This window comes from Cyprinus carpio, chromosome A10, assembly GCF_018340385.1.
Source record: "Cyprinus carpio isolate SPL01 chromosome A10, ASM1834038v1, whole genome shotgun sequence".
Taxonomy (NCBI): Eukaryota; Metazoa; Chordata; class Actinopteri; order Cypriniformes; family Cyprinidae; genus Cyprinus; species Cyprinus carpio.
Window position 1 is genome coordinate 20,740,843 of NC_056581.1, and position 26,693 is coordinate 20,767,535.

The 26,693-nt window shown below is 29.8% G+C and overlaps 1 long non-coding RNA gene across 1 annotated transcript in view; it reads right to left on the reverse strand.

The window, feature by feature from the left end:
- Window positions 1-1,577: 1,577 nt before the first annotated feature.
- The window catches only part of LOC122134533, a 36,054-nt gene continuing 10,938 nt past the window's right edge, over window positions 1,578-26,693 (reverse strand). The window contains exons 2-6 of the long non-coding RNA XR_006161031.1: window positions 25,379-25,536; window positions 10,513-10,690; window positions 8,921-8,991; window positions 6,349-6,509; window positions 1,578-1,617 (exon numbers count right to left, since the gene is read on the reverse strand). This is a non-coding gene — a long non-coding RNA (uncharacterized LOC122134533). The remainder of the gene's footprint in view (window positions 1,618-6,348; window positions 6,510-8,920; window positions 8,992-10,512; window positions 10,691-25,378; window positions 25,537-26,693) is intronic.

Sequence of the window (26,693 nt, forward strand, 5' to 3'; positions counted from 1 at the left end):
TTTTGTGTTGTGAAACGTGTGATTGATTTTTATTTTTCAGGATTCACAGATGATTAGAAAGTTCAAAAGAACAGCATTTATTTTAAATGGAAATCTTTTGTGACATTGTAAATGTCTTTACTGTCACTTTTGTGAGTGTGTGCATATTTGATGATATAATGTCCTCTCCAGGAGCGGGTCACTCACGGGTGATGATGTAATCTTGTTTCTCCTTCCTCTTGCTCTTGACCACACACAACATCGCACCTCTGAAGAACAAACAACACAAAACAGGACATAAACAAGCATTGAAAAATAAGATAAAATATGCTTTAAAATAAGCCTAAACAACTACAAAACAAGATATGAACTGCCATAATATTTCTTATTTTAATTAATTCCCTCAACAACTGTGTTTTTTTTTACTTAAGAACCTGAATTCTCACAGTCTTGGAAACCCTTAACATATGAGGGATGTTTAAAAGTGATTTCTAGATATTTATAAACATCTTAAAACATCATGACAATCTTAATAATAATAATCAAGAATTATAATTCATGATCATGAACTGGAAAGCTGAACTGTAGAATTGAATTATTATTATATAAATTACTTAATTATATTAGAACTCCTAGTTTTTGTTAAATAAAAAAACATGGTCACTGTCATGCAAACATGCTGCACTGAAAATAATTTTTATTTATTTATTTTTTATAATTAATTTAATTAATATTATAATATTATTATTAATTAAATTAAATTAACAGTTTTAATTTAATTTAATTTAATTTAATTTAATTTAATTTAATTTAATTTTTTCTTCATGTATTTATACAGAAACTAGGAACATTATTTTTCCAGACCAGGAAGAGCCATGGAAAGAATTAAACATCTTAAAACGTCATGGAAATTTCTATAATAAATATAAACATTTTAGTTCTAAAAATTCTAAAATATTTATCAGGTAGAACCTGTTATTTGCAAGTAAGAAATAATTATAAAAAAAACAATCATGATTTAATGAAAAGCTGAATAAATGAATTTATTTATTATTATTTTAACATATTATTACTGGTATTTTAAAAAGAAATGCATGAAAACGCTTCAAAACAAATAAAATCATAATAATATTGTTAGAATTATATTTGTTTTATAGAATTATGTTTATTTTATAGAATTCTCAGGGATAACCTGGTTAGATGAGGAAAGTTTAAAAGTGATTTCTAAACCTGGAAATTAAAAAAACATCCTTAAAAGTTATAAATAATAATTATTATTGTTATTTATGGCTCTTAAACTGGAAGTTAATGGTGTTGTAAATGTGCAGAGCATTGATTCTGCCCTCAGTCGACACTAATGGAGTCATGAACGAGTCATTTCAGTCGGTCGGTTCAATCCGTTTAAATCCATCTGGATCGTTACTGAACAAATTCTGCCCTCAGTCGACACTAATGGAGTCATGAACGAGTCATTTCAGTCGGTCGAGAATAGATGTTGAATCGTGATTGAAACAGGGAAGAGTGTGAATCGTGATTGAGACGGACAGCAAAGCACCTCTGACTCTTGACCGGGTCGTAGTAGACCCTCACCAGGCCGTTCTGATTCAGCTTGGGATGCCAAAGACAGCCGACCACGCTCTGAAACAACAGCAGATGAGAGGAAACACAGACTGAGAAATTATTTGAACACGAAGTGAACATAAACCGATGGCAGAGCTCGGATGACGTCTGATATCTCACTCCGTCCGGCTCATCTCCAGTTGACTATATTTGGCGGTCCTGGATCTCAAAGACTCGCTGTGACGAATGGGCCGCTGCCAGGGCTGTGTGTGAGGATTTGTGTGCATGTGTGACAGTGTGTTTGTGTGAGAAAAGAGACGGAGGAACAGACTCAGAGAAACGTCTGCATGCAGCGCATGTCTATATGAAGACAGTTCATAGCAACCATGTGCAAAAAGGAAAAAACAGCACCATTAAAGACATAAAAAACAGACCAGAAAAGCCCATTAAATTCTTACAAACTTGCAACTGGTGAAAGTGTAGTAGTAATTGTTATTATTATTATTGTAGTTTAAATTTTATGTTAATTAAAATAAAAATGTAAATATATTTGCATAATGAAAGATTATAGTTGTTATTATTATTATTATAAGTTCTATGTAAGACAATATAAAGTATAAATATAAATATATTTAAATACATAATATAATAAATTTAATTAATTATGTTATTAGTTAATTTATTTTTATTTTAGTTAATGTATTTTTATTTTCAATAATGAAGTTAATTTTTTATTATCAAATAAAATAGTAAATAAAATAAAATAAATAAATAAATATAGGTTTGGATTAACTGAGGGTAAGTGAATGATGAAGCTTTAAAGGAAATGACAATCACTGTCATGCAAACATCCTGTAATGAAAAGAAAAAATGTAAGAAAATAGCACAAAATAAAATAAATAAATAAAATATATGTTTGGTTAAAAAATAAAGTAAATATAGGTTTGGTTCAAGATGTGGGGTAAATTTTGTTTTGGATGTAATTGAGGGGTGGTTATTTTAAAAATGTCATGCAAACATGGTGCATTTAAAAACATGAAAATACAACATAAAATAAAGTAAAATAAACATCGTCATGCAAACATGCTGCATTGAAATTCATGAAAATACCACAAAAATAAATATAATAAAAATAAACATCACTGTCATGCAAATATGCTGCATTGAATATAATAACCACAAAAAAAGAGATTAAAATTAAATTCAATTAAATTCAATTAAACAATTAGGTCAGGATGAAAATGAGGGTGAGTAAATAATGAAGCTGTGCAAGAAATCCATAAGAATATCCAGCAGGTACTGGGGTCCAAATGCACTTTAAAAATGAGCTCTTGAGATGAGTTAACAGCACAAGAGGAGCATAATAAATCATACTACGTTCAAGAAACCCTTTCTAAACAGATCTTGCGGTGTATGTAGTGTTGAGATCTGGAAAGACCTGTGGAGGCATGGGGGTGAAATCTGCTTAGCCTCCAGCTGTTCAGCACCGGCTCGTTTCTGAATCCACCAGCCGGACTGCGTTAAGCTTCCCTGACCTAGAATCCGGCTTTAGACCCTCCCTCCCCCGGACCGTAGCAGGGGTTTCTCCAGCCTTTATTGACTTAACGGGATGTGTGGGGTTAATCCGTCTCTATGGGCATGTGGTTGAGTAATTGATTATTTAGAAAAGATCTGGAAGATTTGGCCATGGATCTGAAATGTGCTTTCATTTGAGCTTTTTTTGGCTGAATACAAACGTAATCTCCTTTAGTCGCTCCATTACCTTGCAGATACTGTATCATGGGGTTTAGATCGTGCACATCTGTATATCTGACCTCTCCATTACTTGAAATCGTGCCATTCGCCCATTCGCACAGAAGACACAAGGATGCTTTGAAGTTACGCAATAAAATTTAAAAATGTCACTGAAATCGTCAGCGTAACAGTGATATAATTTAAAGGAAGGATGTATAGGGAAAACAACAGTGGTCCCACAATCGAACCCTGGGGAACACCACATACTACAGAGGGCAAAAAATGTCCTTTATTTACAGCAAACGTCCTATGCTTTAGAGAGGAGGCAAACCACTCCAAGATACCTACAAAGACAGTTCCATAAACACTATATCACTTTAATTCAAGCAGCACTAGATCTGTTTTAGTTTTTGGACATCAAGCCGCATTCCAAATGTCCAGTGCAGAGGGAGCAGCAGACGTCCTGAAGGAAGCACATGTCTGTCTTGGTTGGTTTTTGCACCTTGTGAAAAAGTCAGCAAAGCTGAGAACCACCCCTGGAGTATTTACTTTTTCCAGCCTGGAGATGTGCCCACGTCCCGGCACTGAGTTCGACCCCGCCACGGGGTTATGGCCCATGTTTACACTTCCATGATTGGTAGCTCTTCCTGTCACAGGACGGCCTGGTGCAGCACTTCATAAAGACAGCACTTAAATTCTTCAGCCGTCTTGCGCTGGATAAACACTGTAAATAGCTCCTCATCAGGTCAGCTATAAATAACTTAGTTTTCTGGACGGGCCAAAGGTATTTTCAGCAAACAAGAGCCGTCCACCTCTGCTAATATGATTCTAGTGATGCCGGACATAATTGATGGGACTTTTTTGGCAGAATAAATCAACATTTAACATCCTTTCCTATGGAAAAGAGAACCTCGCACATACTGCCTAATGTCTTATTAATGATCACGAAGACTAAATTCACAGAAAAATAATGTATGATGAAAAGTTTTCTTCTGCTCATAGTTGTTAGATGATAAATAATAAAAATTCAAAAAGGTGATATGACATGCTTTTTCATTTTTAGGAACATTTGCAAATTCAACAAAATCAAATAAACAAATTATAGCAGATAATTATAATAATAACAATAATACTAAATTATTTATTTATTAATTATTTATTAATTATCACACACACACTTGCAAATTTATGGTTAACAAACTTTTGTTTTGTATTTTATACATTTTTCTTTTTTCATTCTATTAGATATATGTGTTTTTATAATAGAAAATTAAATGAAGATTTGGTTAGTGAACAAACAATCAAATGAACAAAGAATAATAAATTATATATATATATATATATATATATATATATATACAAAATGTGTTTTTTCAAGTAGACAGAAGAAAATGGAAAATGTCTGTGATGCATCTCACAAAGAATATTATGTTCTTCAGATTAATGCCACTGCTGCTGCGCAATGGTTTCTGTGCTGCATGTGTTCTGTGTGCTGGATGTCAACATCTGCTTTATGCCATCCTGTCAGGTTTAAGACATGAAGCAACCTGGGATAGACAGCATTAGCCTTTACGCTGTTATGACTAGAGCCGGAGCGCTGGGACTGAGAGAAACACACTCAACAGCACATTTGATCACAGACGGCCACGGGAGCTTTGAGCCGTCACTCAGATGTGCCTCAGAAAGAGCTCCCAGAGACACTTCACTCGCTTCAGATCAATCCAGCACTCAAGAGCGCCGGGACGCTTGAGGAGGTCACGCGTGTGTCATTCCAGCAAAGGGATGAAGGAAGACAACGTTCCCTTTGCTTCCAAAGGGACGAACAGGTAGAAAGTTTCACCTCCTGTCTGCAGCTGCACTATTAATCTGACAGAACCGCATTTACTGAGTAATTTAAGACTGCAGTCTTCCTAGACAGAGTTTACATTACTAGAGAAAATCATATTATTGTGACATCTCAGTTCTGGATACTGTAAAATATACACAACTGTAGCTGCCAGTACATGTACAATCAATCTGACAATCAAATAAACAAATAAATATAGCAGATAAATGCTATTTTAGCAGATAAACTACTAATTATACAATATTCATTTAAAATAATAATAATAATACTATCATTAAAATAAAGCATAATATATTCATGTACAATAATGAAATAACAATAATTATATATAAAATATTTAATATATTACAAATAATTAAATTACTAATTAATAATTTGCAATAATGAATTAAAGAATAATAATAATTGACAACAAGGAAACATTAATAATAAATTATATAATATATAACCATATATATATATATATTATATATATATATATATATATATGTTAGAATACTAATTACAATAATTCTCAATAATGAAATACCATTAGTAATAATAATAATAATAATAATAATTATTATTATTATTATTATTATTTATATATTTATATATTAAATGAATGTATAAAAACCATTTAAATCACTGTAATATTATAATTTGCAATAATTAAATACCCTTTATGCAAGATTAATGTGAAAATCCAACACAATCAAATAAAATTATTGCAGATTAATAATAATTATTATAAATATATAAAATTAACTATTAAAATAATTATATTATTTTGCAATAATGAAATACCTATATGTCAGATTAATTTATATATAAAATATTTATGAAATAAATGTACCAAATAAATAATTATAATAATGAAAATAAATGAAATAACAAAAATATTCATTCGCAATTATGCCAGAATATTGTTTTCTCGTGTAAAGCTCTAAATGAGACATTAGGCAGCATGTGCGAGCTTCTCTTTTCAAGGACAACAGATGCAGATTTATTATTTAGCTAATGTATTCAATACCTGTAAGTCAGATTAATGTATATATAAAATATAGATTAAATTACATAAGCACGGACAACCCTGGAGTTTCAGTCGGGTTTGATTGACGGGCCTCACGGGAGCCAATCATATGACTGAAAAAACCCTTTACATTTCTCCCCAGTTTCCCTGTCAGTGATCTGGAAACATTATTAGTGAACACACACACGGTAAGTCTAAACCACACAATCCTCCTCACCATGAGAGCAACACAGAAGTGTGTGTCAGACGCACCGCATCGGCGACTTCAATCTCATAGACCTCCCGCAGAGATTCCCGCTCAAAGAACAGCAGCTTCCCGTTGCCTTCGTCCTTCTTGACCGAGGTTCCCGTCAGCAGCAGTTTATCATCCGGACTATCCTGTTCATCAGCACAGTTACAGAAGAGGAGACTTACGATACACTTCATCATCTGCTGTGCTTCACGGACACGAGTAAACAGAGCTCCAACACTTACAGGGCTGTTATAGTTAACTACAACTAAAACAACAAAATTATCATCATTTTTGCTCATTTCAATAAAGATGAAATATATACAAATATTAGATAAAAATAACAGAAATAACATAAATAGAAATGTTGCCTAAATGTAAAATTGCTAAACAAGTACTACAACTAAAAAGGTAACAAAAGTTGAAAAAGCAATAGAGAGAGAGAGAATACTTACAAAAAATATATATTCATCTGCACATTTTTATATATAATATACAGTACAGGTCAAAAAGTTTTGGAAACATTACTATTTTTAATGTTTTTTGAAAGAAGTCTCTTCTGCTCATCAAGCCTGCATTTATTTGATCAAAAATACAGAAAAAACAGTAATATTGTGAAATATTATTACAACTTAAAAATAATAGTTTTTCTATTTGAATATACTTTAAAAAAAATAATTTATTCCTGTGATGCCTTTTCAGCATCATTACTCCAGCCTTCAGTGTCACATGTAACATCCAGTCTATCACATGATCATTTAGAAATCATTCTAATATTCTGATTTATTATGAGTGTTGGAAACAGTTCTGCTGTCTAATATATTTGATGAATAAAAGGTTAAAAAGAACTGCATTTATTCAACAAAAAAAAAAAAATTCTAATAATATATATTCTAATAATATATTTTCTTTACTATCACTTTTTATCAATTTAACACATCCTTGCTGAATAAAAGTATTGATTTTATTTGAAAAAAGAAAGAAAAAAATGACTGACCCCAAATTACTGACCAGTAGTGTATATTGTTATTACAAAATATTAATATTTTAAAAACATAGCTTCTTTTTTTTTTTTTTGTTTTTTTTTTTTACTTTTTATTCATCAAAATATCCTAAAAAGTATTACATATTCTGAAAAAATATTAAGCAGCAGAACTGTTTCCAACTTTGATAATGAATCATCATATTAGAATGATTTCTAAAGGATCATGTGATAATGATCCTAAAAATTCAGCTTTGCATCACAGAAATAAATGATCATTTAAAGTATAATAAATTTAAAAACAATTATTTTAAATTGTAATAATATTTCACAATATTACTGTTTTCTGGCTTGATGAGCAGAAGAAACTTCTTTCAAAAACATTAAAAATAGTAATGTTCCAAACTTTTGGCCTGTACTGTATGTATATGATATATATATATATATATATATATATACATATATATATTATAGTATATATATATATAATATATATATATATATATAATATATAATACACATATACATATATATGTATAGATATATATATATATACATATAAATTATATATATATATATATAATATATATATACATAGACATATATATATATATATATTATATATATAGATATATATATATATATATATATAATATATATATATTTTGACCTGTACTGTATATATATATATATATATACACACATATATACATACATACATACATATCTCCAGGCCTGCTAATTATACTTTTAAGGAAATGTATTTTATAGTCTATATAACTTTCACAATAATGCCATAAAGACCATTAACACTCAAGTCCTGTCCAACATCACATTACAATGCATTCAGCTGGTAATGGGTTAATTTTATAAGTGTGCATAATAATCCATGAAGTGCACTTTAATGCATCGTTACAATTTTTGTTTGTTTGTTTATTTTATATTTTTAAAATTTAGAGTGGAAGTGTATATCACTGTTTTCCTTTTTTTTTTCACTAGTTGTATTATTGGACTCATTTTAAATGATCCTGAAAGAGTGAAAATGATTTCCATAAATTTTCATAAAATAATGAGTTCTTTGTTAAAAATTAATATTTAATTACTATTGTTATTTATTATTATTATTATTACTACTACATGACTAATTTGTATTTATTGTTCATTATTAATAATAAATCATTTCTTTTACAATTAATATGCTGCACGCAAATAAAGCAAATAAATAAAAAATGCAGTTTTTGCAAATTTAGCATGTCACATAAGGTATGAAAAATGATTTTATAAATGTACTAGTATTCCTTGCAGTCTCTTAAATAATATGAGCTCAATAAAGTTGTTTGCATGTTCATATTTAATTATTATTATTACTATTATCACTTCTTTAATTAATTTTTATTTATTATTAATTCTTATAAATAAATTATTTATTAAATTTATCATGTCACACCACAGTACACACACACACACATGACATTGAGATCAACTTCAGAATGATTATTGTGTCCAATCTGAATTTTCTTAACATTATTTGCAGAAGTGTTAAGAGTGTAAAACTTGTTTATGGAAGTTTTCATTCACATTGGAAAGAAGGAGGTCAAGCCAGTGTACAGCAGCGAGAGGTTTCCTGAAGTTGTGCAGAGTGTCGTCTCCTGAAAACACACAGAGACCAAACAAGCTCAGAGCGAATCAAAGCCCTGGTGTCAGACGGAGCTTCTGCAGGCGTGCGAGCTGCTGAATCGGAGTCATTGTCTGTCGGCGTGAATCAGAGAACATCAGGCGTGACGCGGCGCTCGGGGATCTCCACACGCGTGCTGACTAACGCTCTTCAAAGTGTGATCCCCTGCAGCTGGGACGCACTCGGGTCACTTCCACACAAAACACAAGACTTGCTTTATCTGGACACAAGTCCGCTTTGTGCTCGCGGCGAGCATACTCACACATATTCAATATATTTTAGCATTTAAAACCCACAAATTCTGTTGTCCAGGTCAATGCAGAATAGCAGTGGGCGGCATGAATAAAATCATATATCATGGTCTGAATAATTTTATATCAAACTAACAGTACATTTCACCATACAGGCAGTTTTGCTGGGAAGTTAAAAATCATATATAAAATTTAATTATCTTGTATTATTCTTAACTTATTTTTAATCATGGTATATATATCTATCTTAAATATATATAATATTTATGTTTAATAATTATAAAATTTTATTTATTTATTAATTTTTTTTATATGTTTTTTTTTTATTTTTAGTTACTATTTATATTTTATTTACTTTATGTATTTTTAGTTATTTTTTATTTTTTATTTTTTTTATGTGTTTTTTTTATATCTTTTAAAAATCTTATTTATTTTATATATTATATATATATATATATAAACATTAAAACATAAAATTAAAAATGTGTGCATGTGTATACAAATATATATATGTATGTATATGTATATGTCACATGTATATATAGAATATATATATATATATATAATATATATATATATATATATATACATATATATATATATATATATAAACAAAATGTATTATTTATATATATTATTATAAAATTATATATTTTTAAAAAATATATTGTGTTTTTATATAATCTATAAAATAAAATAAAAATTTAAAAAAAATATATATACATACACCACCACACAGTATATAAAGGCTGTAAATTGCTTAAAATAGGTTAATATATACACACTGAGAATGTATTTTGGTGGTTATGTAGTCAGTTAGGTATTGAATTTTGTAGTTATGTCTATTTAAAGATGCTTTGAGTATGTTCTGAGCATGCAATGTGGTAGTTATGTCGTCAGGAGTCAGACTGTTCATGCATGTAAGTATGTGTTATATGAGTCAGATTTAAGAACATGTCTCTGTAATGCAGTGGTTTCCTAAATTGTCCTGAAGCAGCAGCACTGTCTCCCTCCTCTAACACCTGATTCAACTCCTCGACTCATTCCAGAGACTTTAAGAGCTGAAGTGAGGCAGAAAAGGTAAAGAGGTATGAGAAACTACGATGCGTGTCAGATCCGCGTCATGTTCAGCAGCAGCAGCTCTTAAAGCAGTCAAAATAACCTCATAACATGTCCGTGATGTCTGTTAGTTGTTTTGTTTTTTCCCAGTCCTAACACAGACAGAAAAGAGCAGCGGGTCTAACCTCCTCATGATGCTAGAGTTACTCCGTCGTAGGAGAAAGTGAGGCTGGACGTGTCGGATCCGGAGGACCTTTCAACACGTCTGGATGAGCCGAAGGTGAGACCTGCGCTCCATTAATACTCTCATAAGACACATGGAGAGCTTTCATAGCCACCGTCTGCGGTCCATACGGTTTCCATCTGCAAAACCAGAGAAAAACAACATCACGCTCCAGTCTGAAAACCGCTTCATTCTTGGAAACATCGCCCAGAGCAGGGCATACGGTATTCATCCTACACCCCTGTTTCTCACATTCAACATCAACACAAGCACTGAGAACCAATATATAAGCCAGAACCCCTTTTTAAGCCAAGCACAGACAAACCAGCGGGTAACTTTCATCAACTCTTTTGAAGCGAGACCCTCTTGTACCCTCCTGTCTGTTCAATTGCTGGACCACCCGAGTCTTTACCCTCAACAGCTCACTGCGTAAGAGAGTGTGATGAGATCTGAATGATTTCTCTGAGGTCTGGAGGCTAAACAGACACCTGAGAGGAGCTCAGTGAAGAGCCAGCGGCCTACATGAGCACCAACACTAATACATATCAAATGCTTTTGTCTTTGTGGGGTTTTGACACTTTTATTAGCAGGATAGTGGAAAGCTGAAAAAATAAATAAAAAATAAAAAATAAATAATTAAATAATTATAAAATTATAATTAAAATTGTAATTATATTTTAATTATATTTAATTTATATTTGATATATACAATGTAATAATAAAATAAAACATAAATAAAAAAAATAAATTAAATAAATACATTAAAATTATAAATTAAATGAAAAAAATAAACACGAAAAAAGAAAGAAATTATAAATTATAATAAAAAATAAATAAGCAAACAAACAAATAAATCGAAATAGAAATATAATTAAAAAAAATAAATAAATGGAATTCAGATGAAATAAAACTATTACATAAATAAATATATTAGAATTATAAACAAAATTTAATAAATTAAAAAATAAAAATATAAATAAAAATTAAATAAATGAAAAATAAATTGACATAAAAAGGTGAAATAAAATATAAATTAAAAAATTCATTAATTAAAAATGAATCAATTTAAATAAATAAATGAAATGAAATTTAATAAACTGGTGACAAAATTAAATGAAAGCAAAAATAAACACATTAATAAAAAATAATAAAAAAAAAACAATAAACAAGAAAGTAAACCAACAAACAAATAAATTAACACAAACACCCCATTGGCTCTCAATGGGGAAATTACAATGAATTAAAAATAATAATATCTATAATTTTTTATTTGAATATAATTTGGTGTACCGTATAAGCAGGAGGCGTTACACACTAGTGAGTGACATCTGTGTGTGTGGACACCAGTGAGACCAGCGGAGGAAGAACTTCACCAGACTCTGGTGTTCTCGGACTGTAGACTGTGGAAAACAGCCTGGAGGATGTTTGTCGAGGAAGGAGAGGACGTCTGAATCTGACATGGACACGTGAACAGTGTGTCTGAACTCTGAGCGAGGTGTTTCTGAGCTCCATTAGTCTGATCAATAGCCACCTGACTGTCCGCAAATGTCACAAAGCATGAAGAACGGAGCATTAGCCTCAGAAATGGTCTTTTTATCTTTATTTATTCCTTCTCTTTCTTATTTTTATTATTTGTAAAATTTGTTATTATTGGTATTTCGTGTGTTTGTTTTGTTTTTTATGTAAAATGTCAGTTGTAAGTCGCTTTGGATAAAAAGCGTCTCCAAAATGACTAAATGTAAATGTATTTTTAATTAGATTTAATTTTTATATGTTCTTTGGTAAAGTGTTAGTAATTTGATGTTTTTTTTATGTCATTTTATAAGTGTTTGTATTTTGTTTTTTAATATAAATTTGAATGTATATATATATATATATATATATAGTGGAGAGCAGACCAGAAAATAAATAAATAAAATAACTAAAAGGAAATATATTTTTATTTTAAATAAAAAATAAACTATAAAACAAAATAAAAAAACAACAAAAATATATTTATACTTTACTAAATATTAATATATTTTTAATATAGTGGAGAGCAGAGAAGAAAAATATAAAAATAAAATAAAAATAAAAATAAAATAAAAAATTTAATACAAATAAAATTGGGAAAAATAAAATAAATGGAACCAGGACAAACATCTAGCACCTTAAATAATAATGATTATTGTGTTTAAATAATTATGTGATTAATTAGTGTTTATAGTAATGTGATCAAAAACTGCAGTGTTTTATTTATTCCTTTATTTAACCAGATTAAAATCTCAATGAGATTAAAAAAAAATCTCTTTTACAAGTTGGTGCTCCAGAAATGAATGATTCTCAAATCATGTGGATCTTTTGCAGAAAAATATCATGAAATATATAAAAATGCATTATAAGTGAACTTTTTCCTGTGGAAATGTTCAATGGGGTTTTGTTTTTTGTAGCCAAAACTTCACGCTTTCAGTCTTTACAGAAAGTGACTTACAAAAACAAACCCACCGTGAGAAGTGTTCACTGGAGTCGTGACGACTAGCCCCGCTCAGTTAAAATAAATGAAGAGTGATGGAAACTGGAAAACTATATGGCTGAGGGACGGAAACTTTATGGCGAAGGGAGCAACAGTGGTAAAAAGAAAAAAAAAAAAATAAATGACAAAAAAAAAAACTACTTAATTGTGATTGATAATTAAAAAAAAGTCTTGAAAACACCATTAATTAATTTAATGAGGATTTTTTATGTATTTTAAAATAATCCTAACTGAACGATTAGCTATTGTTGCAAAATCAGCCTGGATAGAGACTACGAGACCTCACATCCGTCCCGACACAAAAATTCCACCGGGTTTTCAGGGTGATAGAGAACTGGGCCAGTATATGCTGGGCGGAGCAACAAAACCGTTTTACAATACCCATCAACCTAATCCGTCTGCCAACGTCCGATAGAGATCCGCTAGCCGTCTGACTGTCATTCAGAGGTTTCTGGGTTAAGGCTGCGTTGAACAAAAAAGATCTGTTTCTGCTGGGACAAGTCCTGTGCTCCGTCTCCCGCCAGATCCACTCCTGCTGGAAGGACACTCAGAAGAACGCCTGATTATTGTTGACAAGCCGTATTCTGGCCCCCTCGTCCAAGAGTGCCGTTCAGGGTCCGGCTCGGGTTTCCATCCTGCCGCGAGCCCTGATTACCGGCCAGTGCTTCCAGAGACGTCCATCATCCGTGGCCTGTCATCGCCAGCATCACACGCTGAGATTTCACTGGAGGATGGAGAACACGTGTAACTGAAGCCAAATGTGAGGGGAAGCCGAGTTCAAATCCACCTGCCATCTTTAAGTTCACCCACATATAATCCAAACCAAGCTGAGTTTACAAGATACCAGGTCCATTCAATGAGAACTAGTCACTGGATTTGACCGAGTTTGCCGGGTTACTGCCTTCAGATCTCCAGAAGATGATCAGAATTGTGTCTGAGGCACTTAAACAAGTAAACTAGATATACACGGCAACATTATTATTTTTATTTAACGTAAAGTAATATTCTGCTTTCGTCAAACACTGTGGTATCAGCTATTCTGTTACCATTTTATTATAAGGTTAAATTTAATCATTTATAATTTTTTATTAATCTTAATAAATGATTAATGTTAATTTCTACATGCACTGATACATATTTAACACTTCATATTGTATAAATTAACCTTAATGTAATCAGTGTTGTTATTGTTAACTAAAACTATTTTTAAAAAATTAAGCTGAAATAAATTAATTTTTTTTTTTTTTTTTTTTTTTTATTTTTTTTTTTGGTAAATTGTTGAATTGCGTATTTATTTGAAGTAAGATTTATTTTTTTTTTATTTATATGTTTTTTTATTTATATGACTTTATTTGATTATTTAATTTTATCGGTTTATTTCATTTTATTTTACATTTGAAACTTAACAGAAATATTTAAAGAAAACTAATAAGAAATGACAAAAGCGCAAAAATAAAGTACTAAACATAATTTACATTTATTTATTTGATTAGTTTATGGTTTATTTTATCAGTTAATTTCATTTTATTTATTTTTATTTTACTTAATTTTATTTAATTTTATTTATTTGATTAATTTATGATTTCATTTAATTTTTGTTTATTAAATTATTATTTTATTTTAAAGGGCACCTATTATGCCCCTTTTTACAATATGTAATGCAAGTCTCAAGTGTCCCCAGAATGTGTCTGTGAAGTTTCAGCTCACAATACCACACAGATCATTTATTAAATCATTTTGAAAATTCCCTTTTTGAGTGGAAGCAAAAACATGCCGTTCCCTTTTCAAGCATTCACTCACATTGTGAAGCATTCGCTGTGGGAACTCCTCCCCTTCTCTGAAATCCTGAAACCCTATAGGATAACGCCAGTTCAATAAACAAGGTTGTAGATGTGCTGAGCACAAGTGGAAAAAGGATAAACCCCAGGTTTCATATGGGATTATGAGAAATTCTCTTGCTATGTTCCAGAGGCCAGCTAAGACTGCTAAGTGCAAACACTTTTCTGTTATATTTATTTATTTATGTGGTACTGTTTTACAGTGGTTTGCTCTTATTTGTCAAATAGGTGTTTTACTGTTCAATTGGGGCATTACTCATCCACCACCATTCGTTTCGGTTGTGGTGTTCCACAAGGATCGATCCTTGGTCCTATGCTGTTTTCCCTGTATTTACATCCCCTCTATTTAAAAAAAAAAAAAGGTCTCTTTTCATCTATATGCTGATGATACCCAGCTCTATCTTCCCTTACAGTGGCTTTAAAGCATTCTTTACACCTAAATGAAAATAAATCTGAAATAATTGTGTTTGGTCCTATTCGGTGCTTTTGAGTTGATCTTGGCTCCAAATAATACACAGTGTGCATTTGACATCCTATTTGACTCCAGTTTAAAGTTTGACAAACAGATTTCAGCTGTTATCAAGTCATGTTTTTACCAACTTCGCCCTCTCAGTAAAGTTAACCCCTTTTTATCCAGAAGAAATCTTGAAACAGCTATCTATGCCTTTGTAACATCTCGTCTTGATTATTGTAACTTGCTATACTATGGTATTTCTGTACTTTGCTACTGTTGCAACATCTAATAGTACTTTTAAGACATTTATTCACCCTGGCTTTTAATACTCTTTAGTATGTTATCCTGGATTTCTTGTTGTATTCTGTTGATCGCGTATTGCTTATTTTGTTTCTCTGTATATTTAGTTTTTTATCCTTTTATTTTATTCTTTGTAAAACACTCTGGTCAACCTCAGTTGTGTTTAAATGTGCTCTGTAAATAAACATCGATTGACTGATTGAATGACCTTGGCATTGCTAGTGCAATGTTATACTGCATCAATTACAGTAATGCTGTAAAAATTTGCAATTAACAAATGCTGGGAAAAAAATCAGTTTATAATATGTAATGCATAATATTAATGTAAAGTGTTAAAAACTTGCCTCTAAATGAAATGTAAAAACAAAACTAATTTATAAATTCTGATTACATGAGATCTGCAGCATTCAGGACACTTAGAACAGTTCAACCTAATAATGATAACGAGGCAAAGCTTGGAACAGAAACGCCTCCCATTTTCCTGAACGTTCAAGTGTGAACAAACTCACCCAGATGTGCTATTGAAAATGAAACCCGACGTCTCAGCAGCTGGAGGAAAACAATCAGCTCACGAGCGATGGATATGTGCTTCCTTTCAGAGCGGCTTACATCAGCCTGCGCTTTAATCGCTTTTCTGAGATTGATTTCTCTGATTAAACGAATAGGATGATCTGCTGCTCGAGTGCTGACTGTCAATGAAGTGTTATTTATGCTTAGTTTTTAATTATACTTTTATATTGCGATCATTTCACACTGTATCTAAAAAATAATGTAGAAACAACATAAATACATTTATCTGATTGGATCTGACGCGCATCATAGTTTCTCATAACTCTTTACCTTTTCTGACCACCTTCAAAGATATAAATATACTGCTTTGCATTCAACCTTTTCAATCCTAACTGCAATTAAATTATATATTATATATAATTATGTATTATACTATATATTATATTACACAAATTATTATATCACATATTATATTTAACAGCACATGAAATTGGTTACAGAACGTTTTCTTTAGCAAATAAATAATTTTACACATTGTAATGCATTATATGTTAAATAAAAAATAAGTTTCTTGTGCTGTATTATTTTGTGAATGAAATTTCAATTTCATTGAACTCTTTAGAATTTGTAACCATAAATAGCTAAGTACTATAATGTTATATAATATGCAAAATGTAGTATAATGCATAATTATATAATATGTGACCCTGGAGCACAAAAGCAGTTTTAAGTCTCTGGGGTATATTTGTAGCAATAGCCAAAAAAATACATTGTATGGGTCAAAATTATTGATTTTTCTTTTATGCCAAAAATCATTAGGATATTAAGTAAAGATCATGTCCCATGAAGATATTTTTTTAAGTTTCCTACCGTAAATATATCAAAACTTCATTTTTGTTTAGTAATATACATAGCTAAGAAATTATTTGAACAACTTTAAAGATGATTTTCTCAATATTTAGATTTTTTTGCATCCTCAGATTCCAGATTTTCAAATAATTGTATCTCGACCAAATATTATCTGATCATAACAAACCATACATCAATGGAGAGCTAATTTATTCAACTTTCAGATGCTGTATAAATCTCAATTTCAGAAAACTGACCCTTAAGACTGGTTTTGTGCTCCAGGGTCACATATATTATTAAATCGAGGATACAATTATAAATGGAAAGATATAAGGCATTACAATATGTTCATATGTTGTATTTCCATAAAAATTGTAACCATGAATCGGTAATATAATGTAACAACACATGGATATAATATATTTTTTATAATATAACTGTTCATTTTTTATATAATATAATACTATTTTTAAGAAATGTAATGCACATAAAAAATAATATTATAAATGAAAAGATGCATTACAATATGTCGATTTATATAAAATGATATTAAATGGCAATAAGAGCTGACACTGGTGCAGGACCTGTCAGAGATGGATCTGATCTGTTCTGAAACACAAGATGAAGTAAGGAGGCTGAACATCACGCAGATGATAAGACGTGACCTCACGGCTTTGAAGAACACAAGACACGAGTCCGACTGATGAGGGGTCACGCCCCGTAATCAATGACCAAACCTAGAGGATCTATCCATCTGTCCATCCCAATATCTCCACACAGGAGATCAAGGTCTGGCTGAAACTGATCATGACGCCTGCCTGCGTTCTCCATTTATAGACGTCAGACAGTCAGTCATGCTGCTTTAACCAACCTGGTTTCAAAGTCTTCCACTAGCTGTTTTGTGATGTTTTTAGTGAAGATAGATCACTGATTGTGCGCTGGATCCTCGAGGAATGGGCTGTTATTGTAAGCTGCTGGGGAATGCTGGGTAAATATTTAGTCTGACTGCAGCAGCAGTAATAAATCACAGGTTTTCGGGCTGAACACAGAGGAGCAGCTGAGGGTACGAGTCTCAGTGAATCCGTTCACACGCCGGATCATGTGACATCATTTTCCAGTGAAGAACACGATAGGATATCCAGACAGGATCGGTTCACACAACAACAAGCTCTTCAGGAAAACCAAACACAGAGCAGCTGATAGTGTGATTGGCCTGACTGTTCATGAGGCACAAGCGCTGACATACAGGAAGTTCAGCGTGTGACGAGTTATAGTTAAGTTTAATTGAAATTAGAGATGAATAGATTATAAAATTTGACAGGTGCAAGGGTGAGTGATATGTTTGTTTAATTTATTTTATTGATTTGTTTGATCTAACAAACAACAAAAATATAGTTCAGTGAACATTAAATATATATTTTGCTGCTATTATTATTATTATTTTGCAACAAAATATAGTTTGCATAAGAAAAAAAATTAATATTGCATAGAGAAAATATATAAATTGTATACATTTATATAATACTTTAAATATATGGAGGACTAAACATGCAAAAAATATAGTTTGCATTAAGAAAAAAAAAATTTGCATAGAGAAAATATATAAATTGTATACATTTATATAATATTTTAAATATATGGAGGACTAAACCTGCAAAAAATATAGTTTGCATAAAGAAAAAAAAAATTGCATAGAGAAAATATATAAATTGTATACATTTATATAATACTTTAATATAATGATGACATTAAAAAAGTACACAAAAAATATAGTTTGCATATATTTTAAATATATTTGGGTATAGAAAATATATAAATATAGTTTGCATTATATAATACTTAAATATATGGAGAGGACTAAACCTGCAAAAAAATATAGTTTGCATTAAGAAAAAAAACAAGTTTTGCATAGAGAAATATATAAATTGTATACATTATGATAATACATTTTAAATATATGGAGGACTAACCCTGCCAAAAATATATAAGTTTGCATTAAGCAAAAAAAAAAACTGCATAGTCAAAATACTTACATTGTATAGTGTTATATGCATACTTTAAAATATATGGAAACGACACTAAACCTGTCAAAAAATAGTTGCTAAATAGGTGGTCATAGAAATTGAAAATGAATAGAGAACATATAAATGGATACATTTATATAATAGCTTTTAAATAAATGATAGGGATGGAGGACAGTAACACTAAAAACACAAAAAAACCATTATCGGTTTGCATAAAAGAAAAAAAAATTTCCATAGAGAAAATTATATAAACTGTATACATATTATATAATACTTTCGAATATATGGAGGACTAAACACTGCAAAAAATATAGTTTGAGATAAAAAAAAAAAAAGTTTTGCATAGAGAAAATATATAAATTCAATACATTAAGTAATATGAATAATATTTTTAAAAACCAGGTATGGGTCAATGGGGGACGACTAAACTGCAAAAAAATATAGTTGCATTAAGAAACAGTAAAAAACTGCATAGAGAAAATATATAAATTGCATACATTTATATATGTTCTTTTTAAGTAGCGGCTCAAAGGACTAAACCTGCAAAAAATAAAGTTGCATAAAAGAAAAAAAAAATTGCATAGAGAAACTGTATAAAATGTAGGTCTCATTTGTAGCATAAGTTAAGATATATGGGGCAGGACTAAACATTGCATTTATAACTACTAGTTATGCAGTAAAAGATGAATTGTAAAACACTTTGCATAGAGATGAATTTTAAATTGAATACATTTTCATAAAATACTTTAAATATATGGACGGATTTAAAATAATGCAAAAAATTATTTTAAAAACCTACTTTTATATATTCTATTCTCTAGACTCCCTAGGTCAATAATTATCAAAAAAAAAAAAGTTTAACATTTTCATTTGGACAACTATAAACTGGTAATTTTATAATATGTTCTTTACCTTGTGTACCCAAAGCCGCAAACCAAGTCAAAACAAAAAAAAAAAAAAAAAAAAAAAAAAAAAAAAAGACCATAATGTCTCTCAAAACTGTGTAAAATGATGCATAATTTCATTCTAATCAAGCATGCAAAATTTAAATGAGATTGGGCAGTATGAGACATTGCATTTGTAACCACTAGATGGCAGTGGAAGACCACTAATGAGCTCATTCAACTAACTATAACAGTACTGTTCATAAGTTTGATAGATTCGTGCTTAGACATTATAAAATCAGTATTATAACATTTAAAATCACATTGAGTCTAAGTTTACCAATTTGTTCATACAGACACATCAGTTTTTACAATTATGCCAGATTATGATTACAGTGAAATCTGAAAATGACATATAAACTCTTAAAAAGAGAAGACTTGCAGTAAGTATTGTCACCTATCATTTTTTTCAAATACCTATATCTGCAACAAAATGTGTGTGTGCACATGTAGTGTCTGCCATTGTGTGTGTCTCTATCTGTGTATGTGTTAGCATTCTTACTGAGTATTAATATAATAGTTTAACCATTTCATGTATGTGTCTGTGAGCCTATTCTCCATTTCGGATGTCTTTTACTGTCAGCCATACATCTGAGTTGGCATAGACCCTAAAAGCATACTACCTTAAAGGCCTTAAAGTACTTGAACCCCGGTAATCGCTGCTTGCAGCTATATTTTTTATGTGTGTGTGTTTGTTTTTTTCTTTGATGTTTAATGGAACTGCTAATTTTATAATTTGTGCATATAGCGTTACAGTAACTAAAAGTGAAGTGAACCAATTAAATTAAAGTTTACTTTATAGTATTACATTTTCTTTTTGTTTTGTTTTGTTTTGTTTTAGAATAGAGAAAAGAAACTATCACGATAATAACATATTTTACAGTTAAACATTATATTTTACTGTAATATCCATTTATGGCAAGTTAAATGACACTCTACACAATAAAAAAATACACTAGATTAGATTCCTTTACACTTGTCACTGCGGCACAGAGCAACACTGAAATAAGTATTTTTTGCATAACATAAAATTCCATCTAAGTTTTTTTTTACAAGCAAACTAAGCTGCTGCCAACTAGTTTACTGTAATTTCTACACATAAATTAGCAACTGTAATTTCTACAGGAAGTTTTTTTTAAATAAAAATTTATTTATTTTCATAAAGAAAATGAATAAAAAATAAACAAATACATTAATAAATATTATATAGACAATTAAATAGATATTTTTTGCATTCATTTATTTAGTTTGTATGAGAGCTTAGTTGTTTGAAAGCTTAGTTTTTGATTTTTGATTTTTTTGTACTTTATTTTTATTAATAATTATATTTAATGCATTTGGCATTTGTTTTTTTTTTGAGAAGTATTACATTAATGAAAATTCGGGGGTAAATGTGCTTAACTGTACAGAAAATGTAAATGCAAATGTCACAATGCAAAAAACAAAAAAAAGGCTTCATGCTCTTTATGCAAAATACAATTTAATATTTATTTATTTCGATTTTGGGGTGAAATATGACCTGGACACGTTTCGTGAGAGCCACAAAACAAGATCTCACAAAAAACGCAGAGTACTGAGAAAGCAACACATGAATGCAATCAAGAAAAACACATAAAACAACTGTTCAAAATATGTGAACACGTGAGAACGCCTGCCATTGGTCAGTCAGACGGAGAGTCCCGCCCCCAAACTCACGTGATTGGCTGAGTCAGAAGACTGACAAACAAACACATGAATGCTGAGTCAGTGTTCTGCTCCTCAGGAGGACTGACTCTGAACCTGGCGCACCATTAACTACTTCATCATCACACAGACAGACGTGTGAGCTGCTATTCACCGTCTGTACTGTACCTGTCCTGTCCCTCATTCACAGCCGCTGAAGCCTGTCCAGCGCAGGGGCTGATGGGTATTTATGGCACATATGCTCTGCGTTAACTCCACATTCCTGCTGCCAATTAAAGCCTCGTCCCATCAAACGTAACGACGCTAATAGCTCACAACAGCATCTTGAGATTGTTTTTCTAGAGATTTGTTTAGAAGGAAAAGTTATTAAAGGAAGTCCAGCAAAGGGGAATAAAAGGTGTTTTCAATAACAGCTTAACACCTGCGGTCACTTGCTTCAGGACCGGATTTAATACTGGATGCTTCATACTGACCAACACAAAACAAAGAGATCGTTTATCACAGTAAAGTAAAAGAAAATGTCATTATTTATATGCATATTATTATTTTATTTATAGAGAATAATTATTTTTGTATTATTTACATAAAATATTACTTTATAATTTGGTATATATAATATAAATTAATTAAAATAATAATATATTAATCTATTACAATTTATTAGTAGAAATAGAAAAATGCAAACAGTTAAATAAAAATTCTATTACATTATAAATGTCTATTATTTATGGTTTATCACAGTAAAAGAAAATGTCAATAACTTTTAACATAAAATATTATTATTTTATGTATACAGAATAATTATTTTTATATTATTTACCTATAATTTCTAATATTATTTTACAATTTTATATATATATATATATATTAGAATAATATATTGGAATTTATTAGTAGAAATATAATACAAAAAGTTAAACAAAAAATATTACATTATAACTGATTATATTATTTTCAGATTTTAAATGTTTCTATTACTAATTTCTATTAGATATTAAAATAATATAATAATATATTAATATTATATTATTATTATCATGACTAGTAAAAAAATACTAAATATTTTAACTAAAATAATAGTTTATATTTTAATCCAAATGTTTATATTATTCATAATTATATTATTGTTTTCATACTATTCATATTATATATATATATATATATATATATATATATTCTATATATATATATATATATATATATATATATATATTCATAATAATGCAAAATTACATAATAATTGAATTATTTTATTAAATATTTCTATTATAAATGCCAAAAATTACAAAAATAATAATAATAATAATAAAAAACAATACAAATATCTTATTTATTGTTATATGATCTACAATTATATCTGAATTGTATTATTTGTTTTCAGGACTTCAGCATTGATGCTTCCTGATGTTTTAGCTCATCAGAACAGATCTGAGACTCATTTTTGGGGCTCGACTCACTCGTTGAGGAACTCTGATGTAAACTTTCCACAGTTTTTGGGAATGAAGCAACAACATCCATCAAAGCAGCCACGTCATGAGAAAAGACCAGAAACAATTCTGAGTGATTGAACAACACCTACTCAATCTATTAAAATTGCTTTCGGAAGAGTTTCTAAAGCTCTTGTCATTACGGCCAAACAGTACGACACTGAGCCGAAGCCACAGCTGTGAAAGACGTTCTGATGGACTGACTGCTGAAATCTCTCTCGCTCACCTGCTTATTTCCTCTGGGATCCTGATAATAAACAGATCAGTGTCAAAGCCAATGACTGCCATCCGCTGAGGGCCCAGAGCTGAAAATCTACAAGCTTTAGTGGGCCAAAACAACTACTTTTTAGCTGCTAAGAGACACGGCTGCATGATTTTCAGCTAGAAATAGACTCGGGACATTTAGCAAACAAGAGCGAAAAAATGCAAATTACCACATTACAATTAAGCTCTATATTCCGTTCAAGGTTTACATGCTTTACAGCAAAAACAGCATTGCTTATTTATTATTTATAATGCTGCATTTTTGTGCATTTTTGCAATTTGGCTCATTAATTCTCATTCATTTCTTTAAAAAAAAATAAAATAAAATACAATTAAATTTAATGTAATTAAATACAATTAAATACAATAAAATAAAAAAATTAAATTAAATTAAATTTAATACAATTAAATTTAATAAAAAAAAAATAAAAAAAAATAAAATTAAATTAAATTAAATTAAATTCTTATTATGTTAAATTGAATTTTGTTTTTTTTAATATATTTATTTATTGTTTTAATTAAATTTAATACAATTAAATTAAATACAATTAAATTAAAGACAATTAAATACAATTAAATACAATAAAATTAAAAAATTAAATTAATTAAATGAAATTTAATACAATTAAATTTAATTAAAATAAAATAAAATAAAATAAAATATAAAATAAAATAAAATAAAATAAAATAAAATAAAATAAAATAAATAAAATAAAATTAAATAAAATAAAATAAAGCTGGTCTTAAAAGGTTTCTATTCAGGACTAGATTTTACACTGAATGCCATATTATGACCAATAGATGTTTTAATCATACTAAAGTAAACAGAAATATCCTTAAAGATAAACTGTAAATATATTTTAACAGAAATGTATTATTATTATTATTAAAATAATCTAATAATATAAATATAATAGAAAATATTTCTATTCCTTTTAAAAATGTATAAGCCTGTTTAATTTGCTGTTTAACTATCAGCTGATTATATGGAGGAATATAAAAAATAAAAAATAATAATAAAAATAAAACAAAATATCAGGTATTATACGTCAAATATTACCAAAATGTGACCACACTGTGATTAATACTGAACTATTGTTGTGCATGTAATCGCGGTCTGTGCTGAGATCTGTTTCCACTCAGTTTGTAGAAATCCCAGACACATGTATTCCTCAAATCCAGCTCATTTTCACTCTTCCCAAAAAACCAACAGCACAAAGTCACTTTCTCCAGCACAAACACTGGAAGTGAACACCGGAGAACGCTCCTCGCACGCCAAACTACACACAGCAGCCATGAGCTCACTTTGATTTGATTCGATTCATTTATTACTGATTAACTAAAGCAATATTTAGACGTACTACTCACCATTAACCCTATAAAGCTACTGTATCAGACTTGATAGGCCTCTAGATGATCGACATGATCAAAACCGTGCCGTTAAACCAGTTTCACACTCAATCTCCTCAGTTTGAGTCTCATCTCCTCCATATTCTCACTGTATTATACTCTATGAGCCATAAGATACTCAACAAACAACACGTATTTGTCTAAAGGTTCAAATTGTTCCATTACAAAAATTGTCTGACTATTATTTCATATGTCAGACGTTAAAGGGTTAAATGATGTGATTTTCTAGTTCTAGCTTCCCATACTTGACCGGGATGAGCTCAAGCATCTTTATTACGCTCCGAAGCCCTCATTTACGCCCGTCTCTCAGACCACACACTGACGGGACGTCCTGACCAAACAAACAGCTACAAATCAGCGTCCCGTCTGAGACGAGACAGTCGGACACCCACACCGCCGGAGACCTGCTCAGCGTCAGGACCCTCTGACCCCTACGTCCGGGACGGTCAGCACGCTCGATCTGGCATGATGCTTTATTGCCCCTCACATCGTCTCCTCCGGGATAAGACTGCAGCGTGAAGATGAAGATGAAGATGAAGCCGCACACACTTACGCTCAGGTTCCTGTCCCAGATCTGGATGGAGCCGTCCTGGCAGCCGGCGGCGATCAGTTTCCCGTCAGGTGGGGGTCACTCTCTTGCCCTGCAGCGATCGAGGCTTGAACACTGACTTGTGCTGCTTCTCCGAGTTCAAGTCCCACTCCCGCACCGTCCTGAGAACGAGACCACAACAGATCAACATAAAACAGAATGCTACGTTAAATTAAAAAAATGTTATAACAAAAAAAAAAAAAAAAATTTTATATATATATATAATTAAAAAAAAAAAAATATATATATATATATATATATATAATAAAATAAATAAAATACAAAATAAAAAAATGTAAAAATTGTAAGTTTTAATTCAAATAAAATCTAAAAATTTTAAATAAGTTAATTAAATTTTAAAATGAAATAAATGTAAATAGAATATACAAAAAATAGTTCTAATCATCAGATAAACAGTTGTGAAAAACTAGTACAGATGTCAACAAGTTCAACTTAAATGTAATTTAAGAACCGCTGAGAAAAACAACAGAGTCCAGGAAAAATTTATTTATTTATTTTTTAATCAGAAATCTGTTTATTGTTTATTTATGTGCATTTTTTTATCTGATCATTATTTAAAAACATTAAAAATCACAATAACTAACAACTGTATATTTATTTAACAGGTAATTATTTATTATAAAATAAGTTATTGAATCTATCTATCTATATGATAATGAATTGTAACATTTATTTCTTAGATTTTTTTATTTGATCATTATTTTAAAAATATTAAATATCACAATAAATAAAAAGCTGTAAATTGATTTAACAGGTTATTATTATTTATATAGTTATCAGAAAATAATAATGATTTATATTTAATATAATTTATTTCCATTTTTTATTTATTTTTTAACTAATTAATTAATTAATTCATAACATATTTATTTGATTTGTATTTATTTATTAGTTTGATCATTATTATTTGTTTAATCAGCATTATTTCTTTCTTTGATAATATTTATTTGATCAATGCTATTTATTTCTTTGATAATATTTATCTATTTGATCATTATTTAAAAATATTATTAAAATTGTATATTTATTCAACAGTTACTATTTGTATTTGGACAATATTTTTTATCAATATTTGGATAATATGCATTTATTTTGATCAGTATTATTCTTTTTTGATCATTATTATTTATTTAATCAGATTAACTGATTATTTATTTAATTATATATGCAGGCAATGACATGAATGAATAAATGAACAACATTTTTTCCAACATCATCCATATCTAGGCCAAAGACAGTTTCAAACAATGGAAAATAA